The sequence below is a fragment of the Rattus rattus genome, chromosome 4, assembly GCF_011064425.1.
Source record: "Rattus rattus isolate New Zealand chromosome 4, Rrattus_CSIRO_v1, whole genome shotgun sequence".
In the NCBI taxonomy this organism is placed as follows: domain Eukaryota; kingdom Metazoa; phylum Chordata; class Mammalia; order Rodentia; family Muridae; genus Rattus; species Rattus rattus.
In genome coordinates this window covers 34,715,445-34,742,192 of record NC_046157.1, presented here as the reverse complement: position 1 = coordinate 34,742,192, position 26,748 = coordinate 34,715,445, and the positions used below count along the sequence as shown (strand labels likewise).

At 37.7% G+C, this 26,748-nt stretch overlaps 1 protein-coding gene across 12 annotated transcripts in view; it reads left to right on the top strand.

Moving 5' to 3' along the window:
• The window catches only part of Bbx (BBX high mobility group box domain containing), a 239,410-nt gene that overhangs the window by 78,106 nt on the left and 134,556 nt on the right, over positions 1 to 26,748 (top strand). For 10 of the 12 annotated variants that reach the window (XM_032900285.1, XM_032900286.1, XM_032900282.1 and 7 more), the window contains one exon: positions 18,332 to 18,404. The gene's annotated coding sequence lies outside the window, so the exon portion shown is untranslated. The other 2 variants (XM_032900284.1, XM_032900280.1) reach the window with 2 other exon arrangements.

Below are 26,748 nucleotides of genomic sequence, written 5' to 3'. Positions count from 1 at the left end.
TATGGAATTAATATAATAAATGACAAATTTAAAGAAGTTAATTAGCCTCATCCAGATTCTATCACACTGCTCATTTGTAGGCACTCTTTCCTCCTAACCTCCCCCTGGGTAACCATCATCTAGTCTTCATGACTATGAGTGATTTTATGTCATATGAACTGAACCGTACGGTATGTAAGTTCCTACAACTGGCTTCTTTTACTTCATATAGTACGTGAGATTTATCCAATTTTTGTATGTGTCCTGAGCGTAAGTATACATGATTTACACATGTTATTATCTGTTTACTCATCAAGTTGTTTTGGGGAATTCCAAAAACTATATATAAACACTTATATATAGTTATTTATGTGTGATAAGTTAATATGTAAGAGTGGCCTTCTGTGGTTAATAAGAAGTAGCCGTACTTTTGCAGAGCTGCTGTATCACTTTATATTTAAGTTCATTCTTCTGATCTGATCTATTCTTCTCTAGAATATTAGTTCTTCCCTATTGAAACAATCTTACACTTAAAAAAAATTGTTTCATGCGTTTAAGTATTTTGCCTGCATATAAGTATGTGCACCGCATGTGTGTGGTGCCCATGGAAGTCAGAAGAAGGGGAGTTATGGATGGTTGGGAGCTGCTGTGTGAGTGCTAGGGACCACACCTAGACAGTCCCACTCTAATAGCATCATCTCGCCATCTCCATTAAAACATTCTTCTAGGTCTTCCTTAGAAACCTTTGTCAGATAATCCCAGTATCTATAATTTCTGATTGGTATCAGATGATTGGCTCCCTGTGCAACTCGAGATTTTTCTAGCTTTTTTTAAATTTATATTGACTATTTTTGGATTTTATTCTAGACATTTGTTACCGAATCGTTTTTATATCCTCTGTGAAGTATTGAGAATTTTCTTTTAGTGAAGAGTTGGGTCGATTAAGTTGAGGACTCAGCCCTGTGTTGCTGCCCCCATGTTAGTTCACTTATCAGAGCCTTTTCAGTGAGCTTGGATTTCGCCCGCTTGCTTGTCACATTAAGTAGGTTCTTTGAAAACAGGGCCTTTTGTCCTATAGTTCGTTTCTCAGTGCTTATATGGCATTTAGAGTCAGAGCCCTTGAGTGGTTGAGATCAAGACGTTTTAAGGAACTTGAAGGAATCGCTCTCCTGAGCCCCTGTCTTGCTGCCCTCTCCACAGAACCTTGTCTCTGATGCTCTGGTTAGAAAGCTGACTTTACTTTGCCATGCATTGCTTTGCAGTTCTCATGATTGTACCTGTCTGGGGTAAGCAGTACAAAGGTAAAGAACACAAAGCAACAGAGGCTGGTCTCCCCCAGATTCTGTGTTTCTTTCCTGTGGCCTGAGATTTTGTCATTTCCTCCTGCCACCACAGAAAGGCGTAAGCCCCAGCACAGGAGAGATTTGAGGAAATGGTACTTCAGCATTTATTCTTCCCTGTCCTCCAGTGACTTTTAACTGCTATATACAACCTGTCAAGCTTTAAACTATTTGACCTTGAGGAAATAAATCCCTTAACCCGCCTTTACTTCTGCATTTGTAAATGGGACTATGGACCTGCAATTGTAGAGTTAAATGGCTGACACAGCATCTAGAATAGTTCCTGGCTTATGTGAGTTCTTTTTATTACCACGGGAAACAGGGCATTTAGGTGTTCCTCAGACAGGTTATGAGAAAGGGGGATTGTTTTTTGCTTTGAATAGTTTTTGGTCATATTAAAGGTTTGGGGCACAGGCATGATTATTAGTAAGATAAGTTTAGATATTTAATCAGCATTTTTCTGTCAAGCATTTAAAAACCCTAAAGCTTAGGAACACTGATATATTTAAAAAATTTAAGAAACTTGTTAAGGTGGCAGTTGAAAGTTCAGTAAACATTCAGAAGAAGAAAGGTCATGTTCCCAGAACTGCTAGGAGGGGTACATTGTTCTAGTTCCTCTATTTCACTATTGTTGTCAGAGCCCCTTTGTCTCTACTTTATAAATCAAACTCATTTAATATATATCTAATATATATCATATGGAGAGTTTAGTGCTGTTTTGTTTTCAAGCATCCACTGGGGATATAGTCTCGTAGGTTCAGGGGCAGGGCACTAAAGTTATGTTCCTTAATGAACATATATTATCTTACAGTCTGTGTGAGTCAAGAATTTGTGTCAATCTCTGAGTGACTCGGCTTTTATGCGGTTAGAGTCAAGATGTCAGCTCTCATGTGAAACCTTGACTGGGGCTGGGGGATTATTTTATGGTCGCTTACTTATGTGCCCGATTCATAGGAGCCTGTCAGTCAGCTTCCTGTCACTGGAATGAATGCCCAAGGTAATAAACTTGTAAAGAGGAAAGCTTTATTTTGGTTCATGTTCTCAGCGTTTTCATGCCATGATTGGTGGGCCCTGTTGCTTTGGGCCTGGGACAGTACATTTTGGTAGGATTCTGTGATAGAGCAGAACCACTCCACATTTGGCAGTGGAATGTAAGAGAAGGAGGAGATCAGAGTCTTTCAGGGAATGGACTCAAAATCTGAAAACCAACTTCTAGCAGAACGAGGCTGAGTACTATATCATTAGCACAAAACTTCTGAGGTCATTCCAGGTCCAAACTGTAGCACATTGCTATGACACTGATATCAGTATGGCTTATTTGAAGATAACTCATTTCGTTATTTAGGTAATTATGCATAACAGGAATATATGATGAATTTTTATTTGTTGTGAAAAACATAATTTTCTTAATGTCTTGATTTATTCTTAGTATCTAGAAAAGGTTCTCCTTTTTAAATAAATACCCATCTTAATATTGAGTATTTTAATGAGGTATTTTTTCTCAGTGATAACAATATTACAGCATTGGAAATGCCAGTCACTTTATTGCATCTAGAGTCTGATTTTTTTAACTGGTTTATTAGCAAAGTTAACCGATATGTTTTTCTTTTCAAATAGAAATAAAAACTAGTTCATAAAGAAATGGTCCCAATGCACTCAGTGTGCACTCAGAAGACTGTCATGACACATTATACACACAGACACACAGACACACAGACACACACACACACACTCACTCACTCACTCACTCACTCACTCACTCACTCACTTGACCACTGGGGGGCTCTATAGTTTAAAAATTACATTAAAAAATGCACATTGTAGCAGGTTTAACTAGACTAGAAAGATATAATGTATTCTGTGTTTTTGAATAAAATTGATAGTGAATAAAGATAGGGAATCAGTTGATTATAAGTTAAAATTAAATGCACATTCAGATCATATATGGTTTATAAGTGTTTGCTTTTGTTGGAATGAAAATGGACATATTACCCAATTTCTTTATATGTTTTAAGTCTGATGCCACAGTATAGACTTGATCTGTTACAACTCCCTGGAAAAGAAGCAGCTGAAGTTGTTATTTCTCATTTGTGTTGTTGTGTATCTTCTACAATTTTTATGAATAACTTCCTTCTTAGGGTTCTTTTGAGGTGATTCTTTTCACCTAGTTTAACGAACTCCAGCAATCTCAGTGGTATAATAATATAACTAATAAAACAGTAGGAAACATTTTAAAATTTAACTAAAACCAAGAGTAAGATGTTGCATTCGCCAATGGGTAACCTGTATTCTTAGCTACTGTGGAAACCAAGTGAAGTAGGAGGATCCTAAATTAAAGCCAGCTGCAAAAGTAGCATCTACTGAATTTCTTTTTTAAATTGTGTTAAAAGACTTAAAGTGTATCCAGGAGAGACTGCTCAGCAGGTGATGGTGCTTGTGACCCTGCTTGCTGCCAAGCCCAAGGAGCTATGCTCCAGCCCTAGTACTGGAACCAGAAGAGAAGACTTGCCAAATTGTCCTCACCTCCACACACGCCATCCTCCTCCCCACAAATGAGTGCATAACTAAAGAGTACTTCAGTGCTACCATTTATTTGGTCTAGATCTATAGTTTATGCTGGCTTTTTTATCTGAAAACTGGCACCCAGAATACTCCTGTTTCTTAAATAGAGCAGAGACTAACAAGGCTGAAGAGTTAGGAAATCAGTGCCAGAGCCTTAAAGCAGCGTATCTCTGTCATATAGAAAAACTATACAAAAAGTATCCTCAGAAACAGTATTTTTACTTCCTTGATCTTCCTCACTTGAAAGAAGTGTTTTGATTTTTTTTCATAATTGTGAAGTGTTTGCTTTTTAAATGATTGAACTGAGCTCTGAAGCCTACAGTTTCTAGAGCAGCTAAGCGTGTCTCATTATTTTTCCCCTGCTCAGATTTGGGCTTCTTCCTACGGAGCTTGCAGAACTAAGGGCTCGTGTTTTGGGGGATTTTGCAGAGGATCCCCAGTTCATGAGGAGCTTATTTTTCTAGCACTTTGTCTTCACAGATGGAAACGGATCTGTGAAGACGGATGGAAACCGAATAGATTTCACACAGGTGAAATCTAGAGACACTAGAAGAACCTGTATATTTGATCATTGAAAACCACACTGGATATGTGAATACAAACATGTAAATGCTTTCTTTTTCTATAGGTAATAGTAAAGCATTGATATAAAACCAAAAAGAGAATCGCTGTAGCTAGCGGTCCCTTCTTAGTATTGAGTGTGTATCACCTTGGCCGGTGTTGTAGAATAATAGTTTGCGTGTTTGTTTTTTTAAAGCCACTGTTAAATAGGCTGGACAGCATCAGAGCTGTTTTTCTTTACCTTTCATTTCCAGTGCTCATTAATACATTAGACAATAATCTGTCATTTGGGGCATGGGATACTTAGTTATCTTTATTGTGGAATTACAATTGAAAGGAAATATTCCCTGTGAAAAGCATCTCTCAGGAGGACAATTATAAAGCATGTTAATCCTACCAGGATATTAACCTCATGATCTTCAGTTCTGGGGTGCATTCTGGGTGTTGCATGGAAACTAAAAATACTCAGGAAGGCAAATTTCAAGAGATATTGAAATGGAAATGTGGACCAATGTCTGTAAGGTACAAATTAGAAAATAAATCCTTCATCAAATGTAAATGACAAACTCCTTGCTGTATTGTAATTAGTTTCTTGTTCTTTGGGGACATTAATAAAATACTAGTTTAAAAAAATACGAAAGCCTTTTATACACATAGAGAAACCTGTGTGACTGATTTATCCATTTAATTTGTCCTCCAGAGATGTTTTCCCTCTTATTTGTATAACTGATAAGCACAGCTAACTCAATTGGTGGCTCTGTGCTCTTAATATATAAAAGGATGAGGCGGAGGGAGGCTTATATCAGTTACTGTAATAATTTTTACATTTATGAATTGTAACTTATGTGTATGAATGTATGTATGCAAACCATATACATGCCAGGTATCCGCAGAGCCTGGAAGAGGAAGTAAATCCCCCGAAACTAGAGTTCTTGGATGGTGAGTCACCATGCAGGGAACTGAACACAGGTCCTCCTAACTGCTAAACTATCTCTCTAGCCTCCTGTGGAATACTTTGTGGTAGAGTCTATTGTCCATAAGGTACCTTAGTTTGCAAAGGGTAGTTTAATGAAAATAGTTAATAGTACTATAATTTGAGTTTCTTGTGTTAATAATCTTGTCTTAGTTTGTTTCAACAATGAACATAAGCCTATGATGACTGAATTATGTAATTATGAAGCCTTATATATGAAAAGCTCTATTCTGTTGAGACTGGCATATGGTCAGTTTTCAGTTTTTCAATAGTTTGACTAATGCTAATATTAATTGTGATATAAAATATAAGTAACCCACATCTTCTTTTGATATGTTTCTGTACTGAGAGCAGACGGGGTCTCTAGGCAATATGTCTCTTAGGCATAACGGGTTACAGGTGTTAAGGACTCTAGTTCTTTTGCTTTGATTTTTGAAAACTATATAATTTTTAAATCTTTGATCTTAGCATGTAAGGCTTCAGTTCCTTATGAGAGTTCTCATGTAATAATAGCTTATTATAGTTCTGGCTAAAATATCACCACCGACAGAGAGATATCCAAGGTGAACTCTACTTTTAGACAGGCTTGAGAGTTATTAAGTCCTAATATTGAGCACTCCAAACTGCCTGCTAGAAACATGTGCTACAGTAAGTTTATTGTTAAGCTCCAAAATCACTATACAAAGTTATGTATTGTGTTTATAGTGATTTCAAATTATGATGCTATTCTCTTATGAGACTACAAAGAGATATGAAAACACTTTCAGACCTTCTGCTCTGGGTGCTTTCCCTTCCGTTTTCTGATCTTGGAGGCATTTTGCATTCATTTCCTAGTCTGACATTCCCAGTACTGGTTAGAGGGGGCTTCTGTTTCTTCTCGATGGACAGTTATTTTTGCTACATATGGCTTATTTGGAGGGACTGTACAAAGCTGATGCATTTGCAGTTGTCATTTTACATTTTGCTTCAGTTAAGGTAGGCACCTTTGGATGTTTACTCATTATACTTGGCATTACTAAGCTTAGATTGTGTGTGTTAACTTGCAGTGTTATAAACAGATAAAATATCAATGCTCAATTATAAATCATCAGATTTTTTTTTATATTCTGCCTACCCACAGTTGAAGATTTTTAATTCAGATGAAATCTCTTCTAGTCTGCTTTGAATTTTCATTCTGGAACTTCAAAAGAGAAACTAGAGTTTCTCTGTGAACAGCATTTACCGTTCCCACTGCCGGCATCTCATGCCCCATGCTCAGTTTTATGTAAAATTAGTACCCGTACAAAAGTCTTAGCTGTCACATCAGAGTGCTTACTTTGGATGGAGGGGAGAGTAATGGGAGTGGAATATGAGACAAAGAAAAGCTAATTAGTTAATTAAAATACCTACTTTGTTAGCAATAATATTGAATTATGCTGCAGATTCTATTCTAAACAAATAGGCTTGAATTTGAAGCTTGTTGAAGTCTGTTTTGCAGTGTACTTAGAAGATTTTCAAGTGATACTCTTGATACTGACTTTTATGGCAATCTATGAATTAGAAATCAAAATTGGGATCCTACATGTCTTCATCCACTCCAAAGTCTAATAATTAAAGTTTGGTTATAGCTATATCTTACAGCAACAACTTTTGGCAGTTTTAGAACACTGGGAAAGCCTTGGTGATGTAGCTAAGACTGAAAAATATATCCAGGGCTTGGATTTACATTTATTAGTCCTCGTTATTTTTGTTTGTTTTGCATTCCTCCTACTGTCAAACTAAGAAAGGAATACTTTTGTTGTTGCTTTTATATTATAGGGAGTTCCGTCTTTGGAATCTGTGTCACCCTAGAGTTCAGTGGTTTCAAGTTTGGTATTTATTTATGTGTAGACACCCATATTAGACCATATCACATATATTGTATTCAGTATATATGAAAGGGCTTGAGTCATATAAGAAAATGAACAGAGTACTCACTATATTCACAATTACATATGTATATATTTACAATAACCAGTCCTTTGATTCTTTGTGACTGTTTATATTAAAAACTAACTCAAGCACTGTAATTACCTTTCAAACTACAGAGATTCCTTTAAAAGTATATTCAAACTTGATTCTGACGTTCTAGATTCCAACTACTGGTGAGGTCAAGATAGGAAGAAGATCAGAAGTTCAAGTATAGCCTGGGTTACTAAATGAATTCAAGGACAACCTATGCAGTTTATAAAAAGTAAAGGCTGGGTGTACAGCTCAGTGGTAGAGTGTTTGCGCCGAATACACAGGTCCTAAGTTCAAACCCACATATGAGAATAATGTTAGAAGCAGATAAAGCTGGTTCAGAGTAGTTGTTAGTAATTGGTTAGTCTTTGACAGTTTCACACATGTGTCTAATGCCTTCTGGTTACTTTCTGCCTACAGCTTGTCTTGTCTCCTTCCCAGATTCATGACTTTTCGTTCTGCTTTATGACCTATTTAATTTAACCATGGTCATATTCAGAATAGTTTTGATGTGAATTTGTTTTACTTTAATCCATTAAAAATTGTTTTTCAAGAGGTATGCATGGTAGCATAGAAGCAAAATACTTTATTCTCAACTAATATGTGTTTTGGCTCTTCTTCGTCATCTTTTTTTTCTTCTAAATACAAGAAAAACTGTCTGGAGAATAAACCACCTAAGTGCATTACCTACATAGTAAATTGCAAGTCATTGGAAATACCCTGAGCGACCCTTTTAGAAGTCAAATTAACATTTGCCTATTTCTCAGTGTTCGCTTTAAAACTTTAATATTCTTTTTACAGGTAACATAAAAATTTAAAATTTAAAATAGAAATTTAAAATCCTAACTTCTTGACTTATTGAGTATCATGGTATGCCTAATTTTTAAAATAAATTTGTTGAAATTAGGATTTGAAATAGAGTTAAATTAATCAGTACCTTTGTCTCTTTTCAGAAGTTATGTAGGTAGTCCAATACTTTCGTGTTCCTTTTCTTTTATTTAAACAGGATCGCAGACCACTTTTCCTACTTACGTTCCTGTAATCATAAAACCTAATGTATCTGTTATTTGTGAGCTGAGGCATGAGTACAGTTTCGTACCCATTCCTCACTCAGCTGTGGCAGTTAGGATGATAGAATAAACTGAATGTCTAAGCCTGGGTGATGTTTCCGTCTTAGGAACTTGGATAGAATTAGTTAAGTCCCACTTAATGTAATGGACTTTTGCCCCCAAAAGAGATGCACTTTAAGGATATAGAAAATATTTTCTTAAAAAAATCAAAGTACTTTTTACTAGAAAGTGGAGGAACGTATACTAAACAGAAAGCCACAGAAGCCTGCTAATTTTGGCTGAGGGAATGTGTGATGGTTTGAGTGAGAATGGCCCTTTTGGCTCCAGTGCTTGAGTCCTTAGTCCTCAGGTAGTGGATCTTTTTGGAAAGATTAGGAGGTGTGGCCTTGCTGGAGGAGGTGTGTCACTTGGGTAGTGGGGTGGAGTCTGAGGTTTCAAAAGCCCAAGACAGATGTTTGTTTGCCTGCCTACCCTCCTCCCTCCCTCCCTCCCTCCCTCCCTCCCCTCCCTCCCATCTATGGATTAAGATGTAAAGCTCTCAGCTACTGCTTCAGTGCCATTTCTGTTTACTGACCATGGATTTAGTAATCTAAAACTGTAAACAAGCCTCCAGTTAAATGCTTTCTTTTTATGAGTTGCCTTGGTCTAGGTGTCTTATAACTGCAACTGAATGGGAACTAAAGACAGACAACCTTTATAGAACATACACTTTATAGACAGCTATTCTCCTATTTAGAAAAGACAACTATAGTGAATTTCATTTTTAACTAAATCGTGATAATGTCTGATAGTATAAGAAACTAAAAGTTCAATATATATGTTAGCAATATCAAGAATTACTGCTGCTGTCTCTAGGTTGCTTGAGTGCAAGCCTTTCCCTATTTTCCTTTAGTCCTTATAGCTGATGGTTCCTGGAACTTTATATCACTGAATTCCGTGGGTCATTACATTAGATTTAGGGACAAGGGGTAAACTTATGTAAATATTTGGAGAGTATTATTCTCTCTAAATATTATTATTTATATTAATTATATTAAACTTATTATATATTTAATTTAATTGTATACTTATTATATTAAACATATTAATCATTTATATTAATTATCAATATTATATTACTTTATTGATGTGGAGGATAGCATCGTTTTCTTGAGGATTAATAACTAGCAGAACATTTCTACTGTATATAGATTGTTATAGAGGCTGTCATTAATTTTAGTATAGGGTACATTTTAACTGGTGTTTCTTGGTATTTCTTCTGAGGCCATGTATTTAAGGGGAATGAATGCTCAGATGGCATCGGTTTCCCTTCTCTACTCGGTACGTAATTTTAGTACTGTCAGAATGAAGTAGTTGATGTTCACTTGTTAACAAATTAGTTTTTAAAGTAGTCTAAGGTTATCCTTCAGTTAAACTGAACAAGAAGTAGTTTTTCATATTTCTTCTGTCTAAATATCCAGAAAGTTAGATTCTTCTTTTTGGTATGGAAAGTCACGGGAAGAGTGGGTTACACTTCCCATTATAAATGGGGATAATGCTGTAAGCACACTGGTCTGTAGCTTTCTGCTGGTCTGTGGATGTCTAACTTTAGACAGACTGATGGACAACAATGTAAAAGTGCAGTGTGATATGACAGACATATTTCCTGTGTCAGGGGTCCTGAATTCTGGGCTGTTCCTGATCCTGTGTTGCTGGGTCATCAGAAGTAATCAAACCTAGCAACCTGTTATTCACTCTGGCATTCTTGAGTCTGGGGTTTCACTCCCCCGATAGAGAATACCATTAACCCTAAAAGGGTAACGATATGCAGTAGAGTATATCATGAGAAGTGGAGTACTCCTTCCATCTGTTCGCCTCTTCTCCTGAGTCATACATGACTTCATCTGTGGAGACTGCAATTGATCTTACTTCATTTGTCTCAAAAATAGCTGCCTTGTGAACATTCCTTCAGAAGATAGCAACTTGAGTTCACCATAACCCATCTCCATCATATCCACTCCCAACCCCTCTTCCTCTAAAACTCCCTCCTCTTACTCCCTCCCTTTTTTAATGTCCTTGTCTTTTTAGTAACACTGAGTCTAATTAGTGTTCTCTTTAAACACATGGCTGTGGGACAGTTTATTGGAACATAAACCTCTTAGTAGCAACCACACCTCTGGCAGAGAGAAGATTCTTCCTCCCTGTCTTCTGCCAGCATTTCCTCAGTTAGGGGTGGGACCTTGTGGGTCTCTCCTCCATTTGAGTTGGAATGTTGACTATCTTGATCTTGTTCACATCACATGAAGGTAAACACAGCAGCTCTGAGTTTGGGAGAGCAATAATTTTGTCCTGTCCATAAAAATTTCAGAGTCCTCTTCCCCATTCTCCATTTCCTTCATTATTTATCCTTATTTTATTTTTTGTTCTCTCTTTCTTAACGCTCCCTGAGCCTTGCAGGAGAGTGAGCTGATAAAGACGTCTTACTTAGGGCTCAGTTTCCATCAGACACTTACACTCTCAGCCTGGAGACCAGTTATCACTGTGTACATTAACTGCTTCCCACTAAAATGAGCTTGTCAGACCAAAGTTGATAGCAGCACCAATCTATGAATATAAACATAAATATTTGGAAAGCAATTTGACAGTATGACTATTTAGCAAAACATCAGTAGTACGTTTCCCTCTAGGGCCTGTGATCTCCCCAGCATGAGCTTTTGTCCAGATTTACAGTAACAAGCATGAATTCCTTCCTGTGGAGCAAGCCTCAGATCCTATCACAAAGCAGTCGGCTATTCCCATAATGGTCATGCCACTGTTGCAGCTGTGGGCGCACCATGCCTGGCCGGTTGATAGTGCAGTATCCAGGGGCCTGCACAGGATGAGACCGTTGAGGTCTTTTCATCCCTAGAGGCCTTCTTGGCACCTTCTGGCACGGTGAAAGCTAGCCATCAGAGAGGAAATTTCCTAGTCAATCCTAGCTTGATTTCTTTATGTTAACAATATAATTTTTAATAAAAAATACAATTTTATTAAACAAAATCACACAATTTGAAATTATAACTTTATATTTAAAATTATGAGTAATTTGGTAATAAGGGGAAGTGAGAATGTCAGTGCCCTTTAATTTTAGGATAGAACATTTTCCCCTTAAAATTACATAAATTGGCAATTGCTTGATTTCTTTTTTATCATGTGACTTTTAACTAATTTTTTTTTCATAAGAAAAGAAATTGATGAAGTGAAATTAGCCATGGAAACTCTTTCTTACAAAGGACAAGGTGGTTTTGGGTAAGAGTTCAAAGATTCTCCAGTGGGATTCTCTTGAAGGACCCTTCTAAAGGTTCAGGTGCTTGTTATTTCTCAAGTTTGTAAGGGGGAGGGGTGTTGGGTGAGCTAACTAGGTCTCCAGGGGCCATCTCATCCGGCTGGTATTAGGTAACAATTTATGTCCCAGCTTTGTGCTCAGTGGCATAGAGCTGATGGATTTTCGTAAAGCATCTGGTAGCTCCCTGTCAGTATTCCTGACGTAGCTGCTGCTGAGCGTGATTTTATATTCTTCCTGGAAGTGAAACTTAATCTGCCTTAAATGTGTAATTTCCCTTCTGGAGAAGGTCAAAGGCACGTTTGTACAATTCATAGGCACATAAAAGGGGTGTTCAGCACCTCCCCGCCAAGCCATCTGAATGGACTAATACCTGGTCATTTCCACATCTACTTATGGAAACTGCAGAAATTCTTAGCTCTACTGTGTTGCTTGAAGCAATAATCTCATGAAAAATGATAATTATGATAAAATGTTCATATTATCAATTCAGTTAATGTATACCGAAATTGGTAGGAGTAACAAGTGGTTACTTACACTGGTCAGAATTAAACATATGCTAAAGCAGCTGAATTTCAAGTAGAATCTACAGCAAAACAGCATTCCAGAGGGTAGAAATTCAGTCTGTATGCAGATTCTGAGAATATTCAAAGCAAACCCCAGAGTGCTCGTAGTGTTACTTTATTAGATGTTTTTCATCTCCTAGTATTAACTTTAATGATTAGATTACTAAGACGGCATTTATTGAAGCTCAGTAACTACTACACACTTTGCATTTCCATCACCTCCTAACAACTCTGTATTTCGTTTCTTTTATTTACATATGTTCATTGTTCATAGTTTTGGGTTTTAATTCTTAAGGGAATGTAAGGATGCTATATAAACATTTCTGATGAGGAGTAAAGAACCGGAGAGGCTTTGGAATTGGCCCACATTTGCAGGTTATACTCAGACCACCAGATTTAATATAACTCTATGCTACTGACTGTACCTTGAGCTATTTTGGAGATTGTGAGAGTAAGAAAAGATTATTTTCTCATTTGCTTAATATTCTTTTTTTTCTATTTAAACATTTTTTATTAGTTATTTTATTTATTTACATTTCAAATTTTATACCCCTTCCTGGTTTCCCTTCCACATACCCCCTATGCTATTCCCTCTCCCCCTGTTTCTATGAGGGTGCTCCCCCATTTGCCCACCGGCTCCTGCCTCACTGCCCTACGCTGGGGCATCAAGCCTACACAGGACCAAGGGCCTCCCTCCCATTGTTGCTGAATAAGACCATCCTCTGCTACACATGCAGCTGGAGCCATGGGTCCCTCCATGTGTACTCTTTAGTTGGTGGTTTAGTCCCTGGGAGCTCTGGGGGTCTGGTTGATTGATATTGTTGTTCTTCCTATGGGGTTGCAAACTCCCTTTAGCTCCTTCAGTCCTTCCCCTAACTCCTGCATTCAGGTCCCAGGCTCAGTCTGATGGTTGGCTGAGAGCATCCACCTCTATATTGGTCAGGCTCTGGCATAGTCTCTCAAGGGACAGCTGTACCAGGCTCCTGTTAGCAATCACTTCTTGGCAACAGCACCCATCTCAAAAATATTTACCTGAAATTTTAATTTCTCCTGTCTAAAGGAAATGCAGGGACAAAGATTGGAGAAGAGACTGAGGGAAAGGCTATCTAGAGACTGCCCCACCTAGGGATCCATCCCATCTACAGACATTTGCTCATATTTAATGTTCTACTTTCTCATGGGAGATTTTTTTCTACAGCATGATCTGCCTCCTATGCCTTCAAACACTTCTTGCAAGCCGTGCTCCTACTGTTGAACCATATCGCCCATTGTCTGCCTCTACAGCTCTCTTCCATCCTCTCTCTGTATATATTACAGTCGTCTCTACTTCACATTGTACTTCCATCCATTTCATGCGCAGCAGTCACAGTGTGCATACTAACTAGTGGGGTGTGTGTGTGTGTGCGCGTGTGCATGCACGTATATGTGTTTGCATACGTGTGTACTTGTGTGCATGAGGTGGCTAGGCTAGCTGGCCAGTGTCTTCCAGGGATTCACTTGTCTCTGCCTCCCTAGTACTAAAATTACAAGCCTCTATCACAATGCCTGACTTCTTTGACTTGAATTCAAGTCCTTATGCCTGCAGAAGAAACATTTTAGTAGCTGAACTATCTCCCTAGCTGACATCATAACTCTAAGATAAAATTATTTGTTTATCATGTTATTTATTTTATATTACTGTTTCATTGGGCGGTGTTTTGTGTGTGCATAATTTATCAATTGTATCATCAGCATGACTGTTACACATTTTATGCTCACACATAGTAGTAATAGGTCATTAATTTCTCAAACAGTGGATGATTAAATCATTTGCATTGCTGTTCTGTTTGTAAATAACTAAGCAGAAGATAGTTTTTAAAATGCGATTTAGTAATTGGTGCAGTACTGAATGCTGAAGGGGAAGGGATATCCAAGTCTTTATTTTTGACATTTCAAGAGGCCACTATTAGACAGTGACTGCAGGGTATTAGAGCATTTTTGTCACTGCTAAGTAGTATTTCCTGAGACTTTTGGAAAGTAAAGAAACGGGCAATTTCTGTAATCCCTGCTAGATGCAGAGGGGACTCGTTTGCCTTTATTCTTCAGTGTTTTTTAATCAAAACACTCTGGGTCATGAGGAAATGCTAGGTTTGTGATAGGAAGGTGACAAAATCAGACTTGCACGTTCCTTTATAAAAGATTTCCATTCTTAGTGTAGCTGACGTTTGTAATGTCAGCTGAAGGTTGGGGCCTGGCCAAAAATGCCTGTGAAATAGTTGTGGTTTAGGCTCCAACTATAAAAAGACAGGCAGGGAATATTAATGGAAGAGGTTTGTTTATTACTACTTAGCGTTATCACTTCATACACGCAAACACATACATGTGTCCCAGTGGTATCTGTATCCATATGAGGATATTTTATTCCAGTGAATTATTTAGTTAGAGATTAGTCATGTGTTTTCTAGTTCTGATTTGTGGTAAACACCAGCAAAAGGACAAACTTTAGTTAAATTATCAAGGATTTGAACCTGAATTCATTTCATCACATGGAAATCAGAGTTTGGAGTTTGTATTTCACTTCCCCTATTAACATGTAGCATGTATATAAAAGAGTAAATTGAAGAAAACAAAAGTCTAATTCTTACAAAAACTTTTCTGACAGGAAGAATCTTCTAAAGCATGTCAGTGTCACAAGGAGAGATTGGAACACACTATTGTTCAGCCAGTGGGGGGTTTAAGCAAGGTCTCAGGGACTGGGAGACACCAGAACTCTTAGATTTCAGGGTAGATTTGTTTCGGCTATTAGAGACTGTCCTGGCCCTTAGAGTTTTTGTCTCTTTTAAATCAGAAGCATCATTGGAAATAAGTAATTCAAAACTTGCTCTTTCCTGGTCCCCATTGATCTTTTACTCAGGTGTGAAGACATGAGTTTTCTGTGTTCAGGAGGATGCTTCCTTTTGGAGCAGTGGGCTCTGTTTTTGCTCTTGAGCTGTGTAAATGGAGAGCCTTTGCATCGTGTATTATACCATGCCCAGCCGTTTTCATTCTTTTTCATTTGAGTATAATTGTTCCCTAGCAAATAATTGCAGTCCAGAATGACTTTTATTGAGCTTGATTGAATTAGGGGTATGTATGAGAATAAGTTGGTTAGCTTAATCTATTAGCCAGAGAATTGATGAAAACATCAGAAAAGCAGTCTTTCATGGGGAATAAATATGCTTCTGTGTTTGTGGGCACATAGTTACTTTGGGGTCCCTTCTGCACTTAGTTGTAGTGACACTGGGGGACATACATAGTTTTGGCATAGAAGGGGATGTTTCAATAATGTGCCTTGAATACTATGCCTGACATTAGCACTAACTGGAGGTCTGGTAAGAAGTGACATCCCACCTCTTCTGGTTTCACAAGTTTTTTAAAACACAGGTCCCTTAGTTCCCAGGGGTTGGGCTGTGCCAGAAAGCCATTTAGTCCAAGATATTTCATCAGTTGCTTAGGCTATCCTTAGGATAGGTTTTTCAGATGCCAAGTCATTTGCTCAGCTTGTGGTAAGAGGTCAATAATATCTATTTATTAGATGGCTTTTCATATGTCATGATGAAGTTTCTCAGAGCGTATCTGTGTTAAGGTGTATTAGCTCAGGGTCGGCCAGTGGCTGGTAGCAGGATTCTGGGTGGGAACAGAGATCATGAAAATGGAAGGGATGCCTGTTGAGTCAGTGCGACCTGGCCATGGGGAGTGAGAATTCTGAGGTGCTTTGGGGTGAGTAGGAGTGAGAGGAAGCCTGAGTTGGACCCAGAAAACACAAGTAGATACTTGTTTGCTTAGACAGCAATCTGCTTAGGCTTTGATATATTCAAAGATACATTCAAGATACATCCATTGTGTTTGCTTATATGAGTGCTGTTTCCAGAGTGTCTGTGTGTCTATGTGTCAGCCTGTATGTCCGTGAACACATTATGTGTGTCTGTTCTCCCCTTCCAACATGTGGGTTCTAGGGAATGGAACTGTGGTCCTCTGGCTTGGTACTTTATGTGCTGAGCTATTTTTGTTGACCATAGAGGTTTTTGTTTTTTTTTTTAAGTATTTTAAAATAAAAAAATACTTTATGAAAATAAAGATTTCTATACCATTGATTTTGTCAGTTTTGGTTACTATATGTTTCTTCAATAAACACATGTTTATTTCTATATATTCTTTGTACTTAGCTTAAAAATAACTGGTTTTCTCATTCACAGCACTCCCCAGTTGCTTGTAGTCTTTTGTCTATAGAGTTGGGACCCTGTGAGCTGTTCCTTATCTACAACAGCGTGTGCGTGCATCAGTGTTCAGATCTCATTTAGGCAACCATGTTGGTGAGACTTATGGGTGTGGCCTCTCTGATATACTCTCACAACCAACTACTTCTCCTCTGTCTCTTACAATCTTCCCACTCTCTCTTCCTCCATGAGCCTGGAGCCTTAGGTGTGGGATTGCATTGTAGATGTAGTAGTGGAGACTGAATATCGCAAAGTCAGTTGTTTTCTGCCTTTTGATCAGTTGTGTTTTTCTGTAATGGTCTTTTTCACAAAGAGAAGTGTCTTTGATGCAGGGTGTGAATTTCATCTATTTGTGGGTATGAGTTAAAAATATTTAGAATGTAGCTAGGAATTATGGCCACAATCTCCATGGGTCAACCCCTGAGACCAGTTTATATACCACTACTTACATTATACAGACTGAGCAGGATGTATTTATGCATTTAGGAATCTCCGCCGTGTGTGTGTGTGTGTGTGTGTGTGTGTGTGTGTGTGTGTGTGTGTCTGTAAAACAGTAGTTAAAGAAAAAGAAGCCATGCATTTGAGAATAGAGCAAGGGGTAGCAAATGGGAGAAGGAATGATATATTAAAAATATTATTAAAAAATAACCGATTTATAAAAATTTTAGACACATGCTTATTTTCAAATATCTGAAGATGACTCACTAGTTTCTGGTGTGAAATAACATGAGATCATTTAATTAATATTTATTATTTTCTCTGCTATTATGTTGGAAAGACCTGGGTGACAACTGAATCATCTATTCCTGACAGAAGGGCTTCATTGAATTATAACACGTTTTTGATATTTAGCTGAAGAGAGGCAGTTTCCATAGCCATGTGAACTGATTAGGAAAAAAGCAAAAAAAAAAAAAAAAAGACAACACATAATAAATGAATTTTTATCATCCTTTCTAGAAAATAACCAATTATTGATGGAGCTGTAAGGCAGTAATAGTCAATAACTATAGTTTGTTTTTTTTTTTTTTTTTTTTAACTTGAGTAAGGATTTGTTACCATTGAAGCAAGCTAAAAACTGTCTCAAAAGGAAACTCAAATAATTCTGATTCTTAAAAACATTGTGTTTCAGAATATGCCTATCCTTTTGTTTTAATTTCATATGGCTCATTTGACTTCATGTACATTTCATTGGTGACTTTGATTGACTTTCATTTTCTTAGTCCTTTATAGTTAGGAAAAAATTAGGTTTTTTTTTTGGTTGTTGTTTTGTTTGGCCCAGTTTTTTCTGTGCCCTGTTGGCCCTAGCTGTTTTCTCTTTGTTCATTTATATTGCATTGTTTTATTCATTACTTTTAAATCAGTGAAAGTACTTTAAAGACAGTAATACAAAAGCCTAATTTATCTAGCTGAGTTGGGCCATTTAAAGTAACTTGAATTTGGTGTAGGTGTCAGAGTCACCATTTCCTACCCCAGCAGACTGTCTGTAAATCTCTATTTCATTTTAGTGAAATGTGGGGAATTGACTGCCTGTAATTCAGAGTTTAGACAATTTTACTCTGCATCAAGTAATTGCAGCGACTGTCTTTTTAATATTAAAATCAATGATAAACACTTTGGGCCACATTCTCTAAAGAGCATTGGTTAGTTAGCGAGGGGATGTTAGGCCTTTTCTCTGGGATTATTGGCCAAGGGAGGTAATGTGGGCTTTGCTGGAAAGGCCTCTCTGGCTGTCCTTTTAACCACTTCACCATGCGTCTTTCACAGAATCCTGCTGCATCACAGAAGCTGAAGTTCTGATGTTCCACTGAAATCACAATGGGAAGTCTTGGCTTGACTGGTAAGAGCCGCTCTGGACATGCATCTTACTTTCTTACCTGGAAGCAGTGAGGCGGTCAAGAACCATGTGCTCTCAGAGCTGGTCTCCGCCCTCTCTCATCCGATGGATTCACCTTTCATGTTGATCGGGGAAGTGTGACCCTTGTACAGTTTTTCATGTCAGTGTTTTTGTGTGTAACATTTTAATCTTCATCAAGTAAGTTAAACCTTCTTACAGAATAATGAATTTAAATTGTTGAAAATCTCTTATTTTAGCACGTGAAATTGGTTTAAGACAATCTGTTGAAGTCCGACATATTTAGAAATTACACACCTAAGATATCTAAGTGGTTAATCTCCCTGGAAGCAGCTTTCCACACAGGGTTAACCTTAGGTAAAAGATGAATCAGCAGCCATTATTACCTGAGAAGAAAATGATGTACAAATGTGTGGCTGCAGCATGAAAGAAACCATTTAAATTATGAAAATCACATAATGAAGAAAAGGTTGGGATTACAAAATATGTAAACAGAAACTCTATCAGTCTTTGAAACAGTAGGTCCTTGTTCAAGTTTTTTTTTTTATAAACTTGTTTTAGAAAAAAATTGCTTATCAGCTCTAATATATGGCAATAATATTTTAAAGTTGGTATCAGTAACAATGACCTGTAGAGTTTCCCCATCTGAGTATGCAAGGTGCGATTAGTGAAATATAAATACTGTGCTTTATGGACGATTTAAGATGGTAGAAATTAGTGTGAATTAACATGAGAAAATATATTAAATAGTCTGATTACAGTTCTTAAGAAAGAAACCTTTTTAACTTCCCAGTTAAATTAATGTGTCTAGAATAACTGCATCTCTTTTTTCTGTTTGAAGAAGTATATTATTGGATGATACTCTTATCACTTCTAACCTTCTTTAAATGTCATTGTCTAGCATTGAACTCCTAGTAAAACATATAATTTGGCTTAATATATATTTACTATAAGATCATTTAAGCACTAACAAAGTCTCACAGTGAATAAGAACAGGTTTTTGTTACTGTTTTTCACCACACTATAGCATCTTTTAAGGCTGCATTTATTAGCGGCACAAATTCTGGCTATAAGAAGACCAATCTGAATATAATTATGCTTTTGCTGAGTCAGCAGAATAGAGTATGAGACATTCAAGAATTCATTAGAAAATATCCTGTATGTTCTTAATTGATAAACCAGAGAATATAGGGGGGGTCTAAAGAGAATTAGATTTGTGGTAGCATTCTGAATCTATTACATATTACATCTGTAGAAAATAAGGCAGGGTACTTTATTTTACCTGTTTAAAACACAGTCATAAACAGGCTATTAAATAACAGTTTTGACTAGGTAGCCATGTGACCTGTGATTTCTGAGTAATAAACTAATTATTGCAATGAAAATATGTTACATTGACTCCAAAAAGGATTAGTAGACAGAAATTCAAGTTGTCGATAATATGAAATTTTAATTGAATTTGTTCTTCTAGTTTATATTAATATTTATATTTATATGCAATCATCTTAAATACAGTAATAAACAGAAAAGATGGCATACAAAGTCAAAAGTGATCTAGCAATTAACAAATGAATGCCAGGGCGTATTGAAGCTGAGACACAGTCTAGGCAAAGTTACATTCCATCATTAAGTGTTTTAGTGCTCTGTTGCTGTGAAGAGAAGCCATGACCTCAGCAACTCTTATAAAAGAAAGCAGTTAATTGGGGCTGGCTTACACTCCCAGAGGTTTAGTCCTTTCTCATGACAGAGAGCATGGTTGGCACACAGGTAGACATGGTACTGAAGAAGTAGTTAGTTGAGAGTTCTCTATCTGGATCGCCAGGCAGCAGAAGGAGTGAGTGACTGTGGGCTTGGCATGCATGGGCTCCTGAAGCATCAAAGCCCATCCCCAATAACACAGCTCAAGAAAGCCACACCTCCTAATCCTTTCAAATATTGTCACTCCCTAAGCAATCAAATACGTGAGCCTATGAGGGCCATTCTTGTTTCCACATTTCCATGCATGTTACAGTCAGAATCATTTTCCTTTTTATTTATGCTTCTATATCTGGTCATGCTCTTCATTCAGAGAACAAAGCTGAAGGAGCATTACCTCATGCATCAAAAGGACAGTAATTGTAGACCCATAGCTTAAAATGGCTGTGTGGAGGGATAGATGCCACTCTCTCTCCTATTTCATTGACAGTTTCAAGAGTAATTCTAGAGGTGAAGAATACAAACTAGAGGAAGCTGTTTTCTATACCAAAGAATAAGAAACAAGAAGTTTCTAAGTTATTTAATACACAGGAAATATGGTTAATTATGGTCAAAATTATAAAAACAGCTCTGGGACCTTTGAAATAGGAGACATGAAGTTATTGAATGTGTTTTTATACTGTGAATGATTGAATATGAAAATGAGGTTCCTATAAGTGAATATTTCAAATCTAAGAACTTGAAAAACAGAGAACCAGAATAAATGTAATAAAGGAATTATATCACTATAAAAGTGAATCCCTTGTATATTCCCTGCTATCAAGGAATGGCAATGGATATTTAAAAGTTGGTTGAAGAACAAGAGAATTATGTTTCTTAGATTATATATTTCCGTTTACTCTCTTGTCAAGCTAATTCACATTTCTTTTCAAGGTAGCATTCTTTTACTTTGCAAAACAGTTGAGAATCCAAACAGCCCATTGCTGAGATAAACAGAAAAGAAATTAAATTGTGTATGTGAAGTAATGCAGTTCTCCACCTGCATTTTCTCCCTGTTCTCCTCCTTCCCCTCTTTCCTGAAGACAGCTGTATTACTTGTTTTTCTCATCACTGTAGCAAAGTATTGTCTAGAAGCTGATTAAGGATAAATGGTTTGTTCGGCTCACATTAAAGTCTACAGTCCATCATGGTAGGGAAAGAAGGCATCTGGGCTCCCCTGGCCACATCGTCTCACCAGACCAGGTTACAGAGAGGGGCAGGGAGAGAACCACAGCTAGGCTGTGTCCCATAAGGACTCCCCAGCCTCTGGAAGCAGCACTGTAGCTGGGAGCTCACATTTAGGACCCAGACCTTGAGAGATTTTGCATCCAAACTAAAGGAATAGTTAAATAGCAGTTGTGGGAAGTCTTTGAATGTCAGCCCCAATGCCATTCACTGAGTGTGTACTGCTGTGCTTACTGATGGCGTGGTTTTCTGTTCAGTGCATCAAGTGGATTGGCACTTGGGCTTGGTAGTATGTCTTACAATTGCTTGTCAGATATTGATGTAACACCACTTTGTTGTTGTTGGTTGGTTTCCCTTATATGCTTGTGTATATATTCTGTGTCCTTAGAATAATTTCAGTCTCTGTTGATTTGACATCTGTCTGAAATGAAATATAAACAGAAAGCAATAAATGTTCAGTTAAATGCTTTCCGTGCAAAAATAACTTTAATTTGAAAATTTATCAGTTCATTTCTGTATTTAAAAACTACAGGATAAACTGAGTCATGATCTTATTCTTGTAGATGTTAAATTGGTTAAGAAGCATTTAAAAAGTTTTTTGTTTAATTTTGATTTCAATTTCCGCTAAAAGCTATTTATTTCTGAAATGATTCAAACTTGAAAACAGAGAAGAGAGGTGGAAGAACAATGGAGTTGGATTGGGCTTTCTTTAGCAAGTCTTCTGGAAAGCATTCCCCATTGATCTTACTTCTCGCCCGGCTTCCACAGGTTCTACAGCCTTTCAGTGCTGGGGAAGCCTTTATCTGGTGGCTCCTAACTATAGTAAGATGAAAATTCTAATATTTCTATCGCAGAATTCATGTGCATTTCAATATAAAAACTGGACAATGTTAACTGAGCACTCTATATTTTCATATCAATTTTGTTTATGTGACTATACACATGTAGTTCTTATGTAGGAACTCTTCAAGTAGTTAAGAGGCTTAAACTTAGGAATTCTGTGCCTGCAGTCCAGAAGTTGCTCTAGAAACATTTGGCAAATCAGTGGCATCCAAATTCACATTCTGTTTAATACTGCATGCCATTAAGTTTGGTGTATTTGGTTTGGTATTAAATAACACCTCCAAGTTAGTTATTTTATACTTGCTTATTTTCTTTCTTGCTAAATTCAGGAAGGAGGAGTATTCTTTAAAGTTTTTTTTTTTGTATGCCTTTAAGTATGCTGTTAGGGCTATAATCATTAAATGTTATTGGCTCTGAAAACTTAAAATGAATGGCTCATTTTTCATGAACAAGGAATCAACAAGTGTTTGCTAAGATATGTCGGCCTTCTAACAGATTATTCTCTGACTTCACTGTGGCCTGGCAGGTGGAACATGTGGTAGTTGCAATGTTAATATATGTAAGTTAGTTTACTTTGGGTCGGATGCCAGAAAGGTCGTCCAGAATCGGCATTTTATTTTTAGGCTCTTTTCAATACGATCTATAAAGATGATTGTTAACAGTATTGATTTTATATTGACTTCTGTAACTCACTGAGTTTAACTTGCAGTTGTAGCTCTCCATCTATATCACTATCTTTAAAGGCAGGTGAAGTTATTCAGCTACCTAACTGTTCTTTAACACTGAGGTAGGCCCCTGATTACCAAGTGCCCCTTCATGAGAGGAATGTTTTCACTTCAAGTCATGTCTTACAGTCCCAGACAGTGTTACAGACACGTGGAAGCAAACAAGATTTTTTGAGAGCCAGCTATATGTAGAGGAACTGGCCTCTCTTTAGAGCTCTGGTACTATTATGTCGTGAGCAATGTCCTTATAAATTTGCTACCCTAACTGCAATGAAGAATTATCAAATAAAAGAGACAGTAAAACTTGTACTGTGTAAGAAGTCTGTGCTGAGTTATATATGTTCCTCTGTGCAGCTAGGTATCACCGTATGGACATGTACGTGATCCTCTGACAATGCTGTCCATACCGTTTTTGAATACCAACTCTGCTTTCAGCGTCATTGGTGTTACAGCTCATCAAGTAGATATACTGTAGAGGATCAATAGAGAAAGGTTTAGGACCAGCCATCACTGCCAACCCTAATAATGCCAGAGCTCTTTCTATAGCAATTACGTTATTGACCAGTTGAAGAAGAGCAGTACACAGGAGGTTCTTTCAGTTTATTTGGTAGGGTGAACATTTAAATTGACCATAAGGTTAGGTCTGATAGTTTAGTTTTTGCTGTGAGGGCAATGTTTTTTTGTATTTTTCAATTAACTTAAAAAATAATAGGTATCCAAATGGCGTTCTATAAGTTTGGTTGGTTTCGTCCCCTTCCTTTCCTGCTATACTCTTTGACCCAGTGTCCACCTACCAACTTAGCTCTATGGGCTTCCCCCACTTCCTTTTGTCATGCCTCCTTTCTGCTGGTCACATGGGCCCATTTCTAGTTTCCTGGCTTTTCTCCAGTGTACCTCCGGTTACCTGTGTTAGCAACACTGCATTTCTTTATCCACTTTGACACTGATTCACTGCTTAGAGACCATGAAATAGTATTTTCTAATAAGACTTATACTAGATCCTGTTGCTAGGAAAGATGATCCAGTCCTTTTTAAAATGAGTTTTAATTAATGATCAAAATCACATTTTTAACTGATTTTTTTCATGATAGAATATTTACTACATTTTCTACATTTGGGTCTCTACGTGCCTCTAAAATATGTTTTAGATCATTTCCTTTTAAATGCTGATATATAAATACCCTGGCTTGGGCCTGTACAGGTGGCCTAGTAGAGCGCTTATTGGGCAAGTGTAAGGACCCGAGTTTGTTGGATATACCCTGGTAATTCCAGCCCTGAGGAGGCAGAGACAGTAACTCCTAATGTCCGCAGCCCAGCACCCTGGCCTAATCAGTGAAGCTTCAGGATGATGAGTGGCCCTGTGGCTCTTCACAAGAAGCAACACTGGAGATTGGCCTCTGGTCTCCACACATGCACACATGTGAGCAGAACTGCCTTTACATGGGCCCGCATGAATGGGAGCCACATGCACACAATCTTCTCGCTTGCCAGCTGCATGATGCCCACTGATGCTTTTGAGACTGATAAGCCTAGGCAGACAGTGATTTCTTAGCGTTGTAGGAGTCGGACTTTTGTGTTTTGCTTCTGAGCTTTAGGGAAGTTGTCAGAAGAACCCCCACTAAACAAGCCCCTCTCAGCTGCTCAGTATTGAGACCTGACTTGAATCCCACTTAGAGATGTCAGAGAAGTGTTTACAGATGAACTTTATCATTTCAGTTTATAGTGGGTAATGTAGGCTCGTGTGTTGAAGGTGTGGTCCCTAGAAGGTTCTGGGTACTTTGGGACATAGGATCTAAGTGAAGGAAGTAGGTCACCAAGGGGTCTATATCCTAACCCCAGCTTTATTTATTTATTTATTTTTTTTTCTGTCCTTCCTGCCTTCCCTGAGGTAAGCAGACTTTAAGACTGTCACTGCTTCAGGTGACCTCAGAAACCCTAGGCCTAGAGTCAGTGCTTCCTCTTGAACTGTTTTTCTTAGGTCCTTGTCATGGTAAAAGGTCTGACTAACAAAAGAAAATGGAGAAAAGCTTAGAAAGTTAACATAGATGCCTTGTGTCAGTTGGATAGGATATTGGGTGAATCTAAAAGGGAAAACATCAGTGAAATACCAGAAGCAAGAGGACTTTAAGAATGTCAGGGTAAGTTTTCGTTTTTTTTTTTTTTTTTCCTCCTCTAAAGCTAGATAAACCACGGATCAGTTTTGAGCAAATGGAATTGATGGAAGTGGCTAGAAAGGAAAAGAAAATAAGGACTGGAAATATTGGTTTTAGGAGACTTTAGTGTTGTCTTTGTTAAGAAATTTGTTCTAACAGTTGTAAATTACACTGTCAGATTATGAAGCTCATAGTCTGGATAGAAGTTGAGATATTCAAACCAAGTAAGTCTTTTTCCGAAAATCCATGGGTTAGACTTTAATGAGTACTTGGTGGTGGAGGGGGTGTTTTGTAGTGTCTGGGATCAACCCTAGGGCTTTGCATACTGTTACTCAACACTATCACTGAGCACATCCAGCCTGACATTTAGCTTTAAGGCATTCTTAATGAAGGTGTTCTGAAACATCAAATGGTGTTACTAGTTAGTTCTATCTCTCTTCCTCCTTCCTTCTCTCTAATTGTGAGTGCCCCTCACCGGCCACCTTATATATGTGAGTGTATTTCGTTATTGAAAAGTTAACCTTAACCTTTTCTCAACTGCGAATTCCAGGCCTAACCTATAGAGCTTGGCTAGAGACAGAACTTTTTCTGAGGGTGTAGAAGGATGATAAAGAAAAAAGAAATATTGAAAGGCAAAAAATACGTCAGATACATTTAAAAAAAAAGTAGATGTGGTTGTTCAGATAGCTGCTAATGGCTAATATTCTGTGAAACTGTGATAGCAGCAGAATCTGGTGTGGAAGGAGGAGAGGTGGTGTTCTGCACAGATTGCATTGGAAGTGGAGAGAAGATGGCCATGAGGCTGTGTTTAGGACATAAGTTTAATTTCGTTCTTGCTGTTGTTTTGAGACCAAGTCTTTCTGTGTAACCCAGTCTGGCCTTGAACTCTTGGTTCACCTGCATGAGCCTCCTGAGTGCTGGGACTGTAGGTGTGTGCCTGTTAGGTATAATTCTAAGTTTGAGATGAGCTTGGGAGATTCCAAATGAACCTAAGGTGTAAGGGAAAGTTAAGGCTGAAGCTTTGAGAACTGTAAAAGCAGATTCTATGTCTATATACAGAATGGCAAGACCTATTTGTTTATAAAGGAAAGCAAAACAAAGTTAGCTACTGCAGGGAACAGTGTGGCTAGGAAAGGCAGTTTAACTGAGTAGTGATGATTACTGAGAGCAATAGAAGCGCTAAAGTGTTTAAGTTAGCAATCTGGATAAATAAGTTTGGAGAAAAGTTTTCAACAACTAGTGTTGTTGAGTGACAGTCTTCATAAAGTAAGCTATAAGTGCTCAGACGTTCACTCTCAGGGAAACCAGAACACATCTTCTATAAAGGTGATTTAAATATCTTTTTCTTGGAATTTGCCTTCGACTGTTTGAAATCAAGGCTTATCCAGGCGCTAATATCATTTCCTCACATGCACTGAAGTGGGTTTCTTTAAAAGGCCGTGGTGACTATACTTCCTAATACTCCCCAGGACGTACATTGCTGTAACCGGCTTCCTGAGGAAGTGAGGAGTGAGCCCCCTGCTATGCCAGCTTCTCTCTCACATCAAGTACACTAACACTTACATAAAGTCTACTCATCATAAAAGTCTTTTTTGGAAATTCTTCACCTGTATGTGCAATTTCTGGGCTCTGAAGCAAATAAGGAGTCACTTGTTTTGATCTTCAGACTGTGGTAAGAACATAAAAGAT